Consider the following 20,221-nt stretch of genomic DNA (forward strand, 5'->3'; position numbering starts at 1 on the left):
ATCCGAATATTGTCATAAGACAAAGTGGAAAACATTTAAAGGGGCGGTAATATCTATTTTGCCAGGCACAAAATCTCATTTTACAGCATAACCATGTAACTATCAATTCTTTTAAAAACTATGTACACTGCTCAAAAAAATAAAGGGAACACTTAAACAACACAATATAACTCCAAGTAAATCAAACTTCTGTGAAATCAAACTGTCCACTTAGGAAGCAGCACTGATTGACAACAGGGACCCTCGTCGGGTCAATCAGTGTTGCTTCCTAAGTGGGCAGTTTGATTTCACAGAAGTTTGATTTACTTGGAGTTATATTGTGTTGTTTAAGTGTTCCCTTTATTTTTTGAGCAGTATATATATTAAACTTTACTTTGCAATTTGACGCCTTGAAATTCTGCCTCTGTCTCTTTAAGAAGCTCTGCCTCAGCACGTCTTCACAACAATGCTCCTCATTATGCCGTTTACAGCTGGTCTTAGGAGACACGGACTGAGACCTATAGTTTGTATTATGAGCTCAGATTTCTCAAACACGCATGAAAGAGACAAAGCAAAACATCAGGTCAGATTTTAAATAACATCACTTTTTTTTTTTAATTGCTCATTTTTCTGTTAAGCAAATTTATTTTCAAAATGTCAATGTGCTCAATGGAAATGCAACTGTTGGTAGGAATCGCTCCAAAAACCCAAAACAGACCTCAGTTAGCAGGTCAAAGGTTACAGTTCATAACAGGGCAGTTAGAAGAATTATTTCTTGCTAGGAAAGATTGAAGGGGAAAGCAGAAGAAGAAATCTGTAAGAGGGCAAACACAGTTTACTGTCTCGGCCTCCAAACAGTATTTTTTATTTGATGACATAAATCTTAGAAGATTAGACCTTTCAAATCGAGATGAAAAGATGAATACGAAGGAAATATGTTTTTGTCTAATCCTGTTAAAGCCTTTTTAGTTGCTCCAGACGCAGCTCTGAAGCTGCATTTTTAGAAATAAAATGTTTGCTGTGTTTCATCTTTAATGCCTTCTGGATGCAAGGATTTACTCTAATCTTTATACAAAGGAGCTAAATGTCACCAAAGTGTTTAAAATCAAGCTTTTAAAACAAACAAAAAAAAAAACAACAACATTTTTTTCTCCAGAAGTTTAAATAAACCACATTTTAAAGTCTGAGGAGTCTGGTGGATGTTGTCAGGTTGCACCTCACTCTCCAATTCGCCTGAGAAGCCAGCAGACTTTCCCACACGCCTAATCTTGAATCAGAATTGCTGATGAAAGACGAGTGAGATCCAAATTTAAAATACATAAACACAACCACACCTCTGCAGGATGAAAACAAATCCTCAGCTGCATCTGTATTCAGCTCACTTTGGAGTTTGAATGGAGGCTGCTCTGCTCCCCGCTGTGGCTGGAAGTAGACCATCAAGTTCATGCCAGCGTGCTGTGATCGATGCGTTTTGAATTGTGTGCAAACAAACTTTTAATGCATGAATGGCTTTTTATCAGATTATGTGCTTGCAGGTCCAAGTGTAAACCTCCAAACCGCAGGGAAACTCGACTGGAAGTGCACGTGTAGTAAATAACCGCTACAAATGCAGCATTTTAACGGGCCTGTTCGACATACTTAATCGCCGTCATGCTGTAGAAACCCACTGTGCAGTTCTACCTTGTTTGGCTGCGTGCAATGAAAAGGTGGGAAATAAAGTCAGAACCATCTGTGGGATCGTAAACACAAACCGAAATGTGTCGCAGAAATCAGGGAGGACGAGCGTGTAACGGTTCGTTTAGCAGCTGACATGGTGGAGAAAACATGACATGGTTAAAGCAGGCAGAACACTGATAATAATATTAATAATAATAATAATAATAATAATAATGAATTTGCTGTCAGGATGGAGTTTTATGTTCTTCCTGTTCATACGTGGATTCTCTCCGGGTTTTCCAGTTTCCTCCCGCAGCACAAACACATGACTGTTGGGTCAGTTGTTCTCTAATATTGTTTTCGCAAAACTGCAACATTTGTTAAATTTTCAACTGCTGCAGTTCTCTTTCAGACTTCACTGAGTCAAACCAACCAAACCCTTTGAAAAAGCAATTCCCCTCCTCACCTGTGGTGGCGCTGCATCAAGAACCACTGAAGGAAACAATATGAGCATGACTTCACTGAGCATGACTTCATTTTTCATAAAAAGTAAACAAAAACGTAGCGGCATCAGATTTTAGCAGTTGAGGATTTTTCTTTTGTCTTTGCTAGCGCTAGCTTGTTTTGGTTGTATTTACCCAGAATGCCCTGTGCTGTAGTCCATTTCCTGCTTTTGGAGCGGTCTGGAGCACTCGAACCGCTCCAGATTTCACTCAGAATCAAGCATCTTACATTAGCGATTAACATGGTTAGCATTTCTAAAATATAGATTTTTTTCTGTAAGTTTATTGTAGAAAATGTACAGATTCTAGCATTTTATTTGATATCTCTTGGTCTGACATTAAATCAGACTCCACCGTTTAATATAACAATCGTCCACCATATTCAGGTCTTGTTTCTTTTGTGCTGTTTTCACATAAAAGCTAAAGTAAAGTTAGATTAACCATAGAACTGAATTCCATTTTTTTTCTGAATTTCCTTAAATGTATTAAGACTCACAACCCAAAACTAAAGAACAGGTGTTGATAACATATATTTAAATCAGACATTAGTATTATTTTTCAGTGCCGTTTAGGTTCTTAATTTAGAAACTCCTTCATGGGTTTCTGCATTATTTCCACGGATCAATGGTCTCTTGTTCCTTTTATCTGGCTGGGGTGTTAACTCACACTAATTGGTAACAACTGCTCCACCTTTAGCAAGTACAAGGACATATGGGGAGAGATGGGAAGAACAGAGGAGAAACAATTATTGTCATATTGGTTAATTAGAAGCAATTTTTCAAATGACGGCATGAAAACAATGCAATGCTGTGAAAGTAAATGAGCTTTCAGATAATGAATAAAATGTGCAGCTTCCATCATGAAGCTGTTTTACTCCAGTAAACTTTGACTGCTCCGGGCTGCGAAAATATGAAGAAAATATATTTATTTATGAAACCGAGGTCAAAACAGGCAGCATTCAGAAATAAGGAAAGCAGGAGAAACTGGGTTGAGTTTGTGGCTGGAATGTATTTTTGAAATTCTTTGCTAGTTTATAAGAAAATGTTGAAGCCAAAAAAGGAGAATGAATACATGAAGACCAAATGTTTGGTTTTATTTCAGCTGTTTCCCAAACTAATTCATATGTCAGTAGGTAAGTAAGTACACAGATAAAGAAATAAATAGATATGTGAACATAAATAGTTGTAGTTATATAGATAGATGATTAAGCAGGTAAATGGATAAATAAAGATATGCAGATTAAGCAGTAGCAGCATCCTAATTAGATGATGTAAAATCTCAGTAATATTGATACCAGGTCAGTATCGGTATCACATCAATATTAGCATTGTAAGATATTGAGTTTCAGATTTTTGTTATTTCATTTTTGTACGGTAACCAAGCCGTTTAGTGATTTGTAAACTAATAAAGTCTATTCTCTCGGTGTGATCTGCTCTGTCTTCCTGGTTTTAGTCAGAACTCCAGCAGCAGCGTTCTGGATCAGCTGCAGCTGGAGGATTGATTTTTTTTTTTAGGCAGACCTGTTGCAGTAATCATTACGATTGAAGATAAATGCATGGATCAGTTTCTCTAGATCTTGTTGGGACATTAATCTAATCCTGGAAATGTTCTTCAGGTGATAGAAGGTCGACTTTGTGACTGTCTTTATGTGACTCTGAATGTTTAGGTCAGATTTCAGCCTGATCTGTAGTTTCCAGCTGTAAAAACATCCATGATCTTCATTTGGCCCAAGATGAAAATGAGTTTGACACTCCTGAATGTAAAAGGTGATGGATTCTGCTGACCCCATGTTGCCATAGGGACCGGACTCTTCTCGGCTGTCGCACATTCATACCTGCAGACATCCCAGCATGGCTCCCGGTGTCAGCTCTGTTCCTACATACTGTAAACATGTGATGACAGCAGAGAGCAGAAGATTCCCCGTCCTTTAAATAAAAACCATCCCTGTCATTCAAGTCGCTGCTGGTTTGCACGGCGAACATGAACGGCCGTGTCAGCGCTTCGTCAAACCAACGCTGACCTTGAGCGTCTGTCTGTGGCTGAACAAAGCCTCACGGTGAATACGACTGCTGTAATGTGCGCTGACATTGATTTGATAACAGTGAGATTAACATATAGAGAGGCTGCAGTCGTTTCCACCTGAAGTGCACAGCGCAGCACACACAACATACGTTATTAAAAGTGAGCGGCAGGAAAGTGACAACAAATATTTTCATATTATGGCAGTTTTTCCTTCAACAGGCTGCAGCTGTAGCATGTAATTATAATCTGTTCAGTGGAGCTCCGTCTTCAGTTTGACCTGGAGTTACTGGAAAATAATCAGACATCTGGTCAATGATCAACTAAAACTAATGTTCATAAATGGCTGCTATGTACTTTTACCTCCCTGCTTTTCGTTATTCTGACTCTCTAGACCAATCAGACGCACATAAGTGTTTTTCTCTTTGTATGAAGAAAATGTGTTTGCTTTAGATAGAAAAGTGATCTCTGACGGCGTTATGTGAGGAATCCAGATGATTCAGACTCTTCAGGCCTGATACCTGTTATTAATAAAGCTTTCTGTGGCCATGATGGGTCACTTCACTGCACAAAACACAAATCCAACCAAGAATTTCTGACTAGTTTTTAGTGCAAATATCTTACTATACTTGAAATAAGACAAAACTAACTTACAAGTAACTTTTTAAATATTTTTGAAAACGTACTAGATCCATTGGCAGATTTAAAATGTCTCATAATTGAAAAAATTATCCACAACTTAAAAAGGGGTTTTAGATGTTTAGAAAAGCATCTTGTTTGCAAGTCAATAGGGCTTGAAATCAAAATAATTTATCTATTCTCATCAATAGAACCAGGATTTGGATGACTCTTTATTTTAAAATACCTTGCTCAATTTAGTAAAGTTTAATAAATGAATTAAAAACAGATTTAGGTGCAGGAAGGTCTGCTTTTGAGTAAAAGTCAGAGGATGGATGTAGTTTGTTTACTTCAAATGTAAAGAGAAACGACAAAAGGCTTGGAGATCCTCAGAGAATCAGCCCACGGGCAAAAAATGGCCCCCGTGCCACACTTTGGACACCCTGATACAGTGGAACCAGTGAACCAGTTACTGGATTCATAAAGTTCAAAATGCTTAACATTCACTGATTTAATCAATTTGCTGCTGTCGACACATAAGTGGAGCAAGAGGAACGAATCTTGTTTTCAAGCTTCAGTTTGTATTCTGTCTGCATTTTGGCCCAAAAATAATCTGCTAGCTTCATGTCAGGGAGGACGTGTCCTCATCTCAGGTGAACCTGCGGGAGATTGCAGCTGAAATCACTCCATCAAGCTCTCCAGCGGACTGGTTGGTACAAACAATGAGACGATGTGATGAAATCATTGTTTTCTTGTGATTCAGACAGTTAGCTGCAGAGAAAAGCTGCAGCATCGAAGCCGCGGCTGAAAGAAGAGCTTTGTAGCATCTGAGAGGACCAACAGCTTCATTTTGATACATGAATGATAGATTTAAAAAGCTCTTTCTGCTAAATCTGACATCAAAACAGACTGAGGTTGATATTTGAATATATTTTGTATTAATCAATTTATCTTCAACGCAAAAAAATTGTATTATATTTTAGTAGTTTTGGCTTAATTATTGCTCAGAGTGTGCTGTTGTTTCACTTTGCACACTCCAATTAATCAATTCCTAGATAAGTTTTTGTCTCTAACATGACCAGAAAGAACAACAGAAGTTATGAAGAACGCTTGAAATATTGAATCTTCATAGAAATTTGATGTATTTTCTGATAAAAGCCTTTGAAACTTATAAAATGTCTTTAATTGTTCTTAATTAGGGGTCCGAAAATTAAATGAGCTGCAGACAAAAGTAGCTGAGGCATCAAGAAACAAAGAGGCTGTCAAAGCCAGCTGCTTCAACAAGCTGCCGCACAATAAAATGCAAATTAACCCAAACATTCTTCCTTTATCTTGTACACTAAAAGCTTGTTCATTAAACAAAACCAAAAAAAGAGCTGAAGTTTTCTCCAAGTAAATTAAAGACGGTGTTATGTAATGTTCAGCAGGGTTGTTTTCAGTTCAGGGTTCATGTTGGGTTTGATTCATGAAGCTTAAGGAAGGATTCTGCACAAAGACCCTGCAGAGAAAAATGTTAAAATGTCTTCAGCTGTTCAGTTAGATGATGTAAGTGTGACCGGTGGATTTCTGCGTTGTGTGTGTTGTGTGGTGATCAAACAAACCACAAGACATCAAGTCTGGATTTGGAGGCGGTCTCCGTTTATTTAATCTGTCAATCGGGAGATATTAGCATTAGCACCTAGCATGTGCTCCAGTTCTCCAACCCGATCTATACAAAATAATAGTTAGCATGCATCAAATGATATAAAGGTGTAATAGCAACTCAAATGAAAATATCCAAACACTTATCATTAATACAGAAGGAAAAATAAACATTTGAACAATATAAATGAAAGGATTACAATAGATTATAAAACTTGCCTCTCCCCAGTGGAACGAATAACAAAAGGGGAGAGGAAATTAATAACTTAATATTTATAATAGTCCTGGAGGACCCTGAACAAAAGAAGAAGAAAATAAGGCAGAGTTGGAGGACCAAACCCAGTAGACACAGAGGAACACAGCAACAGTCAAGTAGAAGCAGACAAATACAAAAAAGAACACATTTTGTGGAAATATAAAACTATTAATATAGACCCAGTTACATAAGGCTTTATTTTCGGATTAATATCTGTACAAAAAACACAAAGAATGTATTAAAGGGCTAAAAAAGTGGATTTTGCACATGTCCCTTTAAGTTCTGTATTTGAGTACTTTCTCCACCAATGTTGGTAACTTACATAAAGGTATCAGCTAATTTCAGGAAAGTTCACCTTTAAGTTCTGGAAAGGTTGCAGGTCAGATTGTGCTGCCTGTGACTGCTCCGGTTCTTCTCCCAGACTAACTCTGATTCCTGCTCGGTTCTGGAAAAAAGCTGCAGGAAAACTTTCTCTCATGGCTGATCACACGCCTCCGAACTTTACAACAACAACAACAACAACCCGGCTTGAAATGTCCTTACATATTTGTGGTGGGCAGTGTTTATGTTTGAGGGAATCTGACGGCTATTATTAATCTTGAACACGCTGGACCTGCGCAGCATATGTGTTTGCTGTGAATCTGTGTGAGCCACAGAGAAGGTGAGAGGATGAGTAAGAAGGAGCGAAGGAGTGGAGGAGGCTCGGGCTTGTGGAGGCAGCCCGGCTGATTTGCGGCTCGGTTCCAGCGCGTGGGCCCGTTCGGGCTCCGTAACAGGTTGGCGTGATAAACTCTGCAGCCGAGCCCGTCACATGTGGCACCTCCTCTTCCTCCTCTTCCTCCTCCTCGTCCTCGTTGGCCTGGTGTCTCACTGTGGCGCTGTGGGGCTCCGGTGTGCTGGCATTACACTTTCACACGGCAGTAATTGATTTCTTTAATTTGCTTCAAGAGAAACTGTTGTCAGCCAACCAAGCAGCCATTTTTCAGGCCACTTTAATTAAATGCCAGGTCTTTAGGTGTGATATGAAATTCGTTTGGCTGCTCTGATCTTCCACTCCGAGGACAATTCATTAACAGTTTTGCTCAGCCTTTATGTTTTGCACAAAGCTTAAAAAAGGGTGTTCATCAGTGACATTTCCGTCCCTGTGCTTTACTTTCCATCATTTCTTAAAGTGCATTTAAACCAGAGATTAAACACACTGTGGCTGTTTCACTTGAGATAAAACGGAGTCTGTAGAGCCGCGGAATAACAAAGCAGCTCCTCAGTTGGGTTTCTTTTATTGTTCTGCAGCAGATTGTCAGTCTTTCAGGTAACTAACGTACCTGAGGAGACGGTGATGGGCTAATTCAGGGTTTTTTACAGAAGGGGCCACAACGGGGCGCAGTGAGTAACTCAAAAAGTTGCAAAAATTGAAAAAAATTAATCCCATAATTTTTTTTTATCTTAAAATCTTAAAAAAAAGAACAAATTAAATCTTTATTTTCTGTTATTAAAAATAAAATATAAATAAGAATAACATTTTTGCTTCTCATTTGTTTTGCCCCTCAAGCTGGTGTTGCAAGCAGGAAATGGAAAAGTTTTTAACAAGAAAAAGACCAAAAGAATCAGACAAACCATAACTGCAGTGAGGATGAACAAACATTTGATGTCTGCCCCATATGAGCTGAAATCCGTGCACGCTTACAATCAGTTGTTAAAAGGATTTGTAACGGACGTACAAACTCTTCAGATGAACATCGAGGCTCTGGTGGCTGGCAGACTAAGTACACGTAGCGACAAGTCTACATCTCCGTCTTAGCTAGCAGCTAAAAGCTACATTGGCTAAGCTAATTTAGCTAATTCAGCATTAAGTTCTACAGCAAACATCACTGATATTTATTCCACAGAAGGTGTGTAGAATACTCAAAAACTATAATCCAGTAATAGTTGTAATGTAATTGTTTATAAGTTAGATAGGAACAAGGCGAGAGCTCGTTCTAATCTAGTCTATTGTTGTCATAGCAACGCCATAGCAACTGTGACAGCTGTCAGCTACAGAGTTCCAGGAAGTGTGACGTCACATGAGTACTAAGTATATCTGCTCTCTTGCTTGCAGAAGATGTTAACTTGGTTGTCGTACTATGGAGCTAAATAATGTCAAAAAGTTTGTTCAAAAAAGAAACATTTAAATTGAACAATAAATTTGAAACGGGAATAAAATAAGTTGCTAATTGAAAATAGAAATTCAATCTGAAAAACAATATTGAAACTAAAAAAAAAGACCAAAACTGCTTTTCTGATTCAAAATTGTCATTTTACATTTCAGCTTCATCTGCAGAAATCTGAAACAAGAAAAAGGTTCAAAATTATTCTTTAGTTTCATTTTTTTTTGTTTCAATCTGAAAATTATTTGATCAATGTCAAACTTTTTTTGAGTTTCAAAATTATTTTTCAGTTTCACTGTTTTTCTAGATACATTTTTTCAGTGTCAGAATGTATGTTTTTTTCCCCTTCAGTTTAATTTATCTTTTTCTTTTGAACAAACTTTATGTCCCCAATTTATCTCCATGCCTTTGTCAACAATCGAAAGTGTCACCGGGTCTATAATCTGTTGGGAATCACAGGTGGGTCTTCTGTTTTATTTCAGCTCCAACAGGAGGCAGCAGGAACACCTCCCTAATAATATCCTGACGCCTCCCCACTCGCTCTGACTCAGAGATCTTTCCACTCATCCTCTCCAGAAGAGGACTTCCTCTCCTGGAGAGGAACATCAGCTGCCTCTTCTCACCTCCCACCACCATCAGCCTCTCTGCTGCATCGTGGTGTTGTAGTTAAAAATCCAGACCTGCTGCTCTTAACCTGGTTTAGCATCAAATTTAGCCTCTTACAAAACGCTGGCGCTGTTCCTGCATACATGGCCAGATAAATAAATGTTAGCAGGGAAGACTTGAATGATTTATTGCATTTTGACCTAATTACTTTGAAGTGACAGATAATTGTGTAGGGACTGAAACAGCATAAAAAATAGAAGAGGTTTTATAAACTGTTCACGTTCAGCGGCTGTTTGAAAGTTAATTCTACGGAGGAAGATTAGTGCCACTGGGAAAAAAGAATATTTTTCTCAGAATTTGGACTTTTTTTGTTAGAAGATGAAACAAATTGCTTTCTTTTTTATGAAAGTAACAAATGTATTTCTGACTATGTAAATACTTTTGATTAATTTTAGAAATTACATACATCAGCCTTTCAGTTTTTTGTGTGCTAACTTCAATTTTAATCGATAAAGACATATTTGCTTTAATGACAAATATCAGATATTCATGTAATAATTTAGGTCAATGGTCAAATGGATTCTTAACGTATTGCGAAACTTGACTCGGATAGAAAGAAAATGTCATGAACATCACTGATAGATAAATTTATTTATTTTTTTGTGCTATTTATCTAACTTTTACTCACAGATGTTGAAGTGAACAAACACACAAACATGTTTAAAATCCAATATAGTTTCCTTTATCGTGATAAATGCTCCATGTTTTCACATTTTGAGGATCCAAAACCTCCTTGTCATCATCCTTCTGGAAAATGTTCTCTCACTGTGAATCAACTTGAAAAGACAGGAGGGTTTATCACAGCTGGGACTCTATAATGAAAGATAAAAGTCCGGCACTCACTGATCTGTTGGCAAGCGGTCTTTTGTGTGAACATCCATTAAACAGGACTTTCGTCTTGAATCGTGTCACAAATCTGGGCGAAAAGATGAGCGCGATGTGCCTTCAGACAGTTTAATCTGCCTTGCATCTCGCTGTTTGTTTCTGTGAACATAGTTTTCACATGTTTCATTTAGAGCGCTGCATCTGCTTCTTAGTTTCATCGTTAAAATGTTGGAGGGGGAAACACCGTTTTATTCAAAAATGTACCCAACTCAGCTTCATGCAAAAGGGTAGTATTTATTTTTACTTTATCTATACTGTTATTTCTTTAAAAATGCTTGGATTTTTGTGTGTTGGGTTGCTAGGTAACAGGTGGAACTCTGCCGGGGTTGCTAGGCAACGGGCTGGGCTCTGCTGAGGTTGCTTGGTAACGGTGCAGTGCCCGTGGAATGTGACTAAACATTCGGGAGGTTTTTGAAACTGCTGGTTTTCACCAAAAAAAAAACATCAACTATAACTTTTTTTTTAGAAGTTTTTGGAAACAACAGAAAATCAAATGGAAGCATAAAAAATGGGAATTTTGCAGAAAAAATCCCCTTTAAGGTATATTTGACACCCCTGGGTTAAAAACACAAACAGAAAATAAGTAGAAAAGCAGTTGATGCCTTAAAAACATAGAAAAAGCCTCAGAAATCCTGTAGATGTTCTTGTTAGACTACAAGATTTTACAAAATCTTGCAAATAAATGAGGACTGGATCACAACTTTTAAACATTTTTGGGCCACAGTTTATTTTCTACAACCATGAAACTTTTGTCAAAGAGACATTTCATAAACTTCAACCAAAACCTGCTGCTATTACTGTTATCTTTGACATGTTTGGAGAATATAAACACAAAAACAAACAGAAAACGAACCAAGTCTGAAATTTAACAAAGTGGGAAAAACTTTAAAAGCATTTGAAAACTTTCCGCATCCGTCGTGAACTCCAGAGTTTTCCTGAGATGCCATTAATCCAAGCATGACACTGTCCTCATCATTTAAAGCTTTTTCTCTTCTCTAAGTGAAACATGGAACGTGAGAATGCTTAAAAGGCATCGTTTGTGTATTGTGTTTATCAGTCACAGACCCACACTCTCTCCTGACAGCTTCTGGAAGCAGTGAGACTCATTTTCTCTGACAGTTAGCATTTTTCAGACTGCCTTTTTTGAGCTCATCATCTGTGACTGCTCATCATCTGTAACTGTGACAGCCGTAATTCCTGGCTGTTTGGCAGACTTTCTCGCCACTTCGGTTCTGCAGCAAAAGATGGTGCTTCCTCCCCTGGCACGAGGACGCGAACCTGCAGAGACTCCTGCAGCTTAAAGTGGGCGAAGAACACTACTTTCACTAACTCCGAGTCCGCAGCACTTTCTGTCGGAAAAGTTGAAACTGTACAAAAACAGTTCAGACCGACCTCGTCACTGAGAGTAAAAGGTAGCAATGATATCCTGTAAAAAAATACACAACTTAGTAAAAAATGCGCATTTTAGCAATAAGACAATTCAGTGTGTTGAAAACATAAAATATCAATGAAAAAAGTTGAAATACAGAAAAACTTGATGATGTTCCAGCAGCTCTAAACAGCTGGTTTATTAGCTTTTGATTTAAAGAAACTCAGTGTTTCGGCTGTTTTCTGGAAGTTTGTTCCAGATTCATGGTGCATAGAAGCTGAAAGCTGCTTCTCCATGTTTGGTTCTGGTTCTGGGGATGCAGAGCAGAACCAGAACCAAAAGACCCGAGAAATCTGGAAGGTTGATACAACAGCAGTAGATCTTTAAAGCTGCAGTAACTTTTGTAAAAGTAAATATGTATTTTTTACATATTTGTTTCAGTTAATGTCAGATAATCTGTGGAAAAATGTAGCTCCTCTGCCTTTTCCCAGTGTTTACTGCAGTAATAGACCACTCAGTCTGAAGCAACCAATCAGAGTCAGGAGGAGGGTCTTAGTGCTGTCAATCACTCTCATGCTCACCCACTCCCCCTTGCTGTTTGCTAAGCTACAGCTGGTTCACCATAACATAGCTTGCTATGAATGCTGAAGCTAGTTAGCATGATGCCAGATAGATCTGTTACCGGTAAGTTGTTTTTCCACCATTCCATGAAGATATATGCCTTTATAACGAGACAAAAATCCATCCATCCATCCATTTTCTTACACCCTTGTCCCTCAGTGGGGTCGGGAGGGTTGCTGGTGCCTATCTCCAGCTGGTGTACCGGGTGAGAGGCGGGGTACACCCTGGACAGGTACGAGACAAAAATAATTGGTAGAATTTGGTCATTTTGAAGTGTAGCTTCTGTTTTTGTGTCATTTAAGTTAGAGTCAATATGCATGCTGCTTCTGTGCCGTTACTGGTGCATGTCTGATGCAAAGGCTTTCTAACGCCTTTCTCATGTCACGACTCTGAAGACCGAAGGACGTTGTCAGCAGGTTTAATGACAATAAAAAGGGTAAAACTGAAATCAAGACAAAAAATACAGTAAATATGCGATCATATGCAGCATAAAATACACTACATTCAATTTCTACCGATCATCACATCTATATGCGTACATCTAGGCTACCAATTGCGCACCTGATAACCTCACGATAACCTCGCATCTAATTAACATAAACATACTCTACCTTAAAACAACACATTAGAGCGCCATCGCTAAACAGAAACAATGTTACAAAGTTACAAACTTAATACATACCGGCAATGCAACCATACATGAAAGATTTCAACAGTAACTTACACTAACGGACACTAACGGTGCCTATTTCTACCGTTTAATAAAGTTTTGTTTTGAACAACAAAAAACTTACTACGTTGTAGTATCTGAAAATAACATGAAAGGACAGGCTTTCTCCCTTTTTTCTTGTATACGTACTAAAACAACATTTATAACTTCAAAACGGAACACTCCCCGTCTGGCGTGAATAAACGCCACAAATTGGGTTTTTGCAAAAAAATATCTTATGAAGGAACCAAAACTACAATTTCTGAGATAGGTCTTACAAACTTTTTTAAACCATCTGCTTTGGCTACCTTAACTTCTACTTTACGTACTCTATCATCTTTACTTGGAAACACCTGAGTTATAAGTCCAAGAGGCCATTCATTTCTTGGTACTTGACTGTCTTTGAGTACGACGACACTTCCTAAAATCACATTAAGTTGGTTGGATTGCCACTTGCGACGTGGCTGGAGAGTAGGAAGAAATTCTTTCTTCCACTTGTCCCAGAAGACATTTGACAGGTGCTGCACTTGACGCCACTGGTGTCTGTAAATGTCCGAAGCTGTAAAGTTGCCAGCTGGAGCCTGAAGAGGGATAACTTTCTGCGTAAGAAGAGTAGCTGGAGTCAAGATGAAAGGGTCACTTGAATCTGAAGAGACTGGGACAAGAGGTCTTGCATTTATAATAGCTGACACCTCTGCCATGAAGGTGATGAGAACGTCATCAGTGAGTTTTGTGGTCTTGAGTTTGAAAAACATAGAGTCTAAAATTCTCCGGGCCAGGCCTATCATTCTTTCCCATGACCCGCCAAAATGGGAAGCATGCGGTGGATTGAAAGTCCAAGTACATCCATTTTCCTTTAAATAGGTCTGTAGAGCTACATTATCCAAGTTTGAGGGGATTTTCAGTTCCTTACATGCACTGACAAAATTAGTACCCCGATCAGAACGAATAGTTTTTACAGGTCCTCTTATAGCCAGAAACCGTCTAAATGCATTAATAAAGCTAGATGTGTCGAGTGAGTCTATCACCTCGATGTGAACTGCCCTAATGCTCAGGCATGTAAAAATGACAGCCCACCTTTTGTTTTGGTTCACACTTCCTCTGGTACGTCGGTAAGACACAAACCATGGGCCGAACACATCTAAGCCAACATTGGTAAATGGAGGGTCCGTTGCAAGACGGTCTGGAGGGAGGTTTGACATTTTTTGTGTGCTCAAGGGAGCCCTAAGTCTTTTGCAGGTTACACAATTGTAAATGATTGTGCTCACCTTTCTTTTGCCACCCACTATCCACCATCCTGCAGAGCGTATAGCTCCTTCTGTGAACAAGCGACCTTGATGATGAACTTGACTGTGATAGTGCTTTATGAGAAGAACTGCAACATGGTGGTGGCCTGGAACTAGAAGTGGGTTCTTTTCACCATGAGTCAAGTTTGAGTCAGTGATACGACCACCTACTCTGAGGAGTTCATTTTCATCCAGGTAAGGGTCTAAGTTCTTAAGAAGACTGTTTTTGGGTAAGTTCTCATGCTTTTGTACACACTTGATCTCTTCAGAGTACACATCCTGTTGTACTGCTCGAATCACAATATTTTGAGCTTGTTTAAACTCATCCACAGTGAGTCCTATCTCACAGTAATGCCAACCACTGCAGTGATTGTTTGTATTTGGTGGTGATTTGAAGTTGTGGACGACATGTAGTAGTCTTGAAAGAGCACGGGTAAGTGATCTCCAAGTAGAAAACTTACTGAATCTTTCAGAACCAAGTTGCCTGGTTGAAGTTGTAGTTTGGAGAGTAGTTACATGAGGTCTAACATCTGAGTCCATGTTAGGGTCCACAAGATCGTAGGAGTCATTTGGAAACTCTTGGAGTTGGAGTAAGAAGCTGGGGCCAGTGAACCAGTTACAAAAGGGCAACTGGTATGTAGGAACAGAACGAGTGGCGTGATCCGCTGGGTTCTGACTACTAGCTACATAATGCCACTGGCTTGGTTGAGAAGATTTGCGGATCCTAGTTATACGGTTACTGACATAGACATAAAATCTCCTAGTTTCATTGTAGATATAACCTAAGACTACTTTACTGTCTGTGTAGAATATAGTGCAGTCTAGTTCGAGGTCAAGTTCATCTGTGATTAGATCTGCAAGCTGTACTGCCAATACTGCAGCGCTAAGCTCTAGTCTTGGTATGGTGTGATCTGGGCGTGGTGCAAGCTTCGCCTTGCCCATAATAAACCCTACTTCACAGTTTTTCTCTGCATCTGTCACTCTTAGATAAGCCACTGCTGCTATTGCTTTAGTAGAGGCGTCCGAAAAAACGCACAACTCTTTTTTTGTGGCTGTTGAGGGAGAAATGTCTGTGTATGTTCTAGGAATAATCAGGTTAGATAGTTGTTTAAGCGAGTCCTTCCAGAGAGTCCAGGACTCTTCCTTTTCTGGAGGTAATGGAGCATCCCAGTCTCCATTTTCAACTGTGAGTTCACGTAGAATAGACTTTCCCTGTATAGTGATAGGCGCTACAAAACCTAATGGATCATAAAGGGTGTTAATTGTTGATAACACACCTCTTCTTGTGAAGGGCTTTTTCTCATCTGGTATTTGAAAGGTGAAGCAGTCTCTACCTAGGTCCCAAAGGAGGCCCAGGCTGCGTTGCATTGGGAATGAATCAGCTTCAAAATCCAGGTTTTTTAGATCTTTAGCATGATCTGATGTAGGGAATGCCTCTAACACTTCCTTTCTGTTGGCTGCTATTTTGTGCAGTCTGAGATTTGACTTTGCAAGTGTGTCACGGGTTCTTTGGAGTAGGGACACAGCCATTTCAATGGTGGGAAGAGATTTGAGTCCATCGTCGACGTAAAAGTCCCGTGTGACAAACTGTATCACCTCTGGATCACTGTCCGAATCGCTGTGTAGAACGGACTGATGCAAGCCATATATTGCCACTGCTGGTGATGGGCTATTTCCAAAGACATGGACTCTCATCCTATACTCCACAATATCTTTGGAAATGTCATTGTCGCGGAACCACAGAAAGCGCAAGTAGTTCCTGTCTTGCTCATGAACGTTGAAACAGTAGAACATCTGTTCAATGTCTGCTGTAAAGGCTACAGCTTCTTTTCTGAAGCGCATTAAAACACCTAGCAGAGAGTTGTTAAGATCAGGTCCTGTTAACAACACATCATTCAGTGATACGTTCTCGTATTTGGCGCTGCTGTCAAAGACGACCCTGATCTGTTTGGGTTTACGGGGGTGGTAAACACCGAATAGTGGCAGATACCAGCATTCCTCTCCATCTTTTAGTGGAGGGGCAATTTCTGCATGTTTGTTTTTGAATACTTTGTCCATGAAAGTCACAAAGTGTTCCTTCATTTCCTCATTTTTTTTAAAATTACGAACAAGTGACATCAGTCGCTTCAGGGCCTGCGGTCTGTTGTTAGGGAGCTTTAGGCGCGGTAGTTTGAAAGGTAAAGGTGCTGTCCAGCTATTGTCATTGTCTTTTGTAAGTCCTTCTTTCATTATCTTCAAGAAGACTTTGTCTTGAATGGAAGGTGAGATGTAATTGTCATGCCTGGTTTGTTTGAATACATTACATCCTAAGTGGTCTGGTTCACAAGCGCTGTCCACAAACTGGGTGCTGAAGTTGAATGGAACTTGAATCTCACAATGTCTCTCTTTTATATTGAAAACATTGGGGCACGGTTCAAACATTGTAGGACGACCCTTCTCAGTGGCATTTGTGAACAGAGTCTTTACTGCAAGGGTTTTGTGAACATCACCAACACACACGTTTCCTACTATGACCCATCCGAGGTCCAATTTTTGTGCATAGGGTGCGTTGTTAGGTCCACTTATCTGTTTACGGACTTTGTGAACTCTAATAATGTCCCGTCCAAGGAGAATTAAGATAGGGGCTTTAGAGTCCAGTTCAGGGATGAGGTGAGCTACTGACTTCAGATGTCTGTGATGCATAGCTGCACTGGGTGTGGGTATCTGATCTCTGTCATTTGGGATGCCTTTGCATTCAATAAGAGTAGGCAGTGGAATGTGGACTGAGCCATCCAAGGCTTCCACTACATAACCTGTAGCTCTCCTTCCCATTGTACTTTTAGTTCCAGCACATGTCCTAAGTGAGTAAGGAGAACTGGGTCCACAGTCATTAAATACTTCAAAGAATTCAGGACGTGCTAAAGATCTGTTACTTTGTTCGTCATGGATAGCATAGAGCCTTACTGCTTGTTGTGGGTTGCCTGCTGGATACACTTTAACAAGACAGATTTTAGAGCATGATCTTCTTGCTTTATTCATGCCACAAACCTGTGTGCAGTTGGAAGTTATCTCTTCTAGTTCTGTGGAGTCAGGCTCCCCGCCATGCTCTACTGCAGGTTCAGTTTCTCTTAGCCAGGGAGCTGGCCCTGGGTGGAGAGCAGTGCAGTGTTTCTCATTGTTGCACTCAGAACACTGTACCTTGACTTTACAGTCTTTTGCGATGTGTGAAGATGAGGCACAGCATTTGAAACAAAAATTGTTCTCCTTTAAGAACATTTTCCTATCGTCCAGTGTTTTCATACGAAATGTCCTGCATTTTGAGAGAGAGTGAGGTTTTTTGTGAATGGGGCAAATCTTGTCACTATCCACAGCTTTGTTCTCAGATCTATGCTTATCTGCATTTGAGTAAGAGACAACATCAGTTTTGTGCACTGAAATCTCTTTTTGTCTGTTTGTTCTCCAAGGTGGCTTGTCTGATTTGGAAACATCAAGCAATGACACGAAGTTAAAGCTGGGATCATTTTTAGCATCCGCTTCTTGTGTGACAAAGTTCACGAACACATTAAATGGTGGAAACGGCACACCTCTTGTGCGTTTGTAGTTAGTTCCTACTGTAATCCATTTTTCCTGCAAGTAGAAAGGAAGTTTTTGGACAATAGGATTTACTCCTCTTGCTGTATCCAGAAAAGCCAAACCAGGGAGGTCTCCTTCTTCTTTAGCACACTGCATTTCCATGAGCAGGTCACTAAACTTCCTCAGTTTTGTGTAGTCTTTGGGCGTGATTTTTGGAAATGCATCAATTCTTTTAAAAAGTGCATCTTCAATCACTTCAGCCGAACCATAACATTGTTCAAGTCTGTTCCAGATCATGTTGAGGCCATTGACTGGGTTATTGATGTGTATAGCCCTAATTTGCTCCACCTGCTCAGCAGATTCTTTTCCGAGCCACTTTAACATCAAGTCCATCTCCTCACTTGCTGTTAGATCCAAACCCCTTATGGCATTTTCAAAGGAGCGTTTCCAAGCTCTGAAGTTTTGAGGTTTGTCATTGAACTGGAGAAGCCCTGTTGTTACTATTTCACGACGAGCAAAATATCTAATAAAATCACTTACATTAGAGTCTCGAGACTCTTGGCGTGGGGGTCTAGCATTGTAGAAGTTAGATTCTTCTATGTGATTTGACCAGTTGGGTCTGAAATCTTTATTAGTATGTGGAGACCTGGTAATGACTGGGGGGTTTTGGGGGTTGTCGAGATAACAGGAAGGACAGACTGGAACTTGCCGTGAATCATCTTTTTCAGAGTGTAATAACTCTTTGCTAGTGAACTCTGGTTTATTTTGAAGTGCATTTTCCTCTTCTGCTTGCTGAAAATCAGTATTTTCCTCTTCTTTTACAAATTTAGCTTGGCTGATGACATATTGCTCAGTACGGTCATCTGTTAATGAAGAACATGGGTTGCTGCGTGCTTCTATCTGTGTGGCAACAGCTGCTTCTAATGCCTCCGCTTCTGCAATAGCTGAAGCTACATCCTTTTCTTGTTGTAGAAATTCAATAGATGCCTCAATTTTGGCTTTTTCTACTTTTAAGTTAATTTCTTTAGCTGCAAAACTGAGACGGGCTTTGGCTGCCTCCGCCTTTGCTCTTGCCTTGGCTGCTGCAGAGCTTGTAGAGGAGACACTGGAAGCCTCGGACCGGGTCTTAAGGGATGACGTCTTGTTAGACATGGCGACGTTGACTAGGTGACGTTCGCAGGATCACTGCTGTATGCCGTGCTGCGTTAAGGCGTAGTAGTGGTCTGCTTCACTCTAGCTTCAACAACTGCGTTATCTTCTTCGGCGAGGACGCTGCCGTTTTACTGTGCCGTTACTGGTGCATGTCTGATGCAAAGGCTTTCTAACGCCTTTCTCATGTCACGACTCTGAAGACCGAAGGACGTTGTCAGCAGGTTTAATGACAATAAAAAGGGTAAAACTGAAATCAAGACAAAAATACAGTAAATATGCGATCATATGCAGCATAAAATACACTACATTCAATTTCTACCGATCATCACATCTATATGCGTACATCTAGGCTACCAATTGCGCACCTGATAACCTCACGATAACCTCGCATCTAATTAACATAAACATACTCTACCTTAAAACAACACATTAGAGCGCCATCGCTAAACAGAAACAATGTTACAAAGTTACAAACTTAATACATACCGGCAATGCAACCATACATGAAAGATTTCAACAGTAACTTACACTAACGGACACTAACGGTGCCTATTTCTACCGTTTAATAAAGTTTTGTTTTGAACAACAAAAAACTTACTACGTTGTAGTATCTGAAAATAACATGAAAGGACAGGCTTTCTCCCTTTTTTCTTGTATACGTACTAAAACAACATTTATAACTTCAAAACGGAACAGCTTCTATTGATGAAACCTGATTTTCTCCACTTTCTGCTCTTCTGTTTGATCAAATTACTCCAAACATGTTCAGGATTTTTTGTAATTTCATATCTTAACTCAAGACTGAAATGAAAATACTTACACTCACCTGTGTAAAATGATGACTTGGTTCCAGCTCCAGTGGGAAGTTACTGGTTTTTCCATATAGTTCTTCAGTAGCTGTCCCCAGCTCTCAGCAGCTCTATAAAGGCGTTTAAAGGAGACCTCCGCAGTCTGCAGCTCATCTATCTGCTGCGTAAAACTTCTGTCTCTGCAGCTCCAGGGCATCATTACCCAATCTCCCCACCTGCAGCCATATTTCTACATTTTTAAAGCTTTTCCCACTTCCAATAATGTGTGTTTCTCCAACATTTGAGCTGAAGATGTCGGATAATTCATGACGGATTGTTTGTTCCTACACTCGGCTCCTTTTTAATTACTGTAAGCT

General features: G+C 39.7%; 1 long non-coding RNA gene across 1 annotated transcript; it reads right to left on the bottom strand.

Moving 5' to 3' along the window:
* Positions 1-12,759: 12,759 nt before the first annotated feature.
* Positions 12,760-19,746, bottom strand: LOC145552643 (uncharacterized). The gene is made up of 2 exons (XR_014088769.1): positions 19,543-19,746; positions 12,760-19,303 (listed from the first exon to the last, which is right to left on the bottom strand). It is a non-coding gene; the product is annotated as an uncharacterized LOC145552643 (long non-coding RNA).
* Positions 19,747-20,221: the final 475 nt, after the last annotated feature.

This window comes from Poecilia reticulata, chromosome 8, assembly GCF_904066995.2.
Source record: "Poecilia reticulata chromosome 8, P_reticulata-male-v2, whole genome shotgun sequence".
NCBI classification, from domain to species: Eukaryota; Metazoa; Chordata; class Actinopteri; order Cyprinodontiformes; family Poeciliidae; genus Poecilia; species Poecilia reticulata.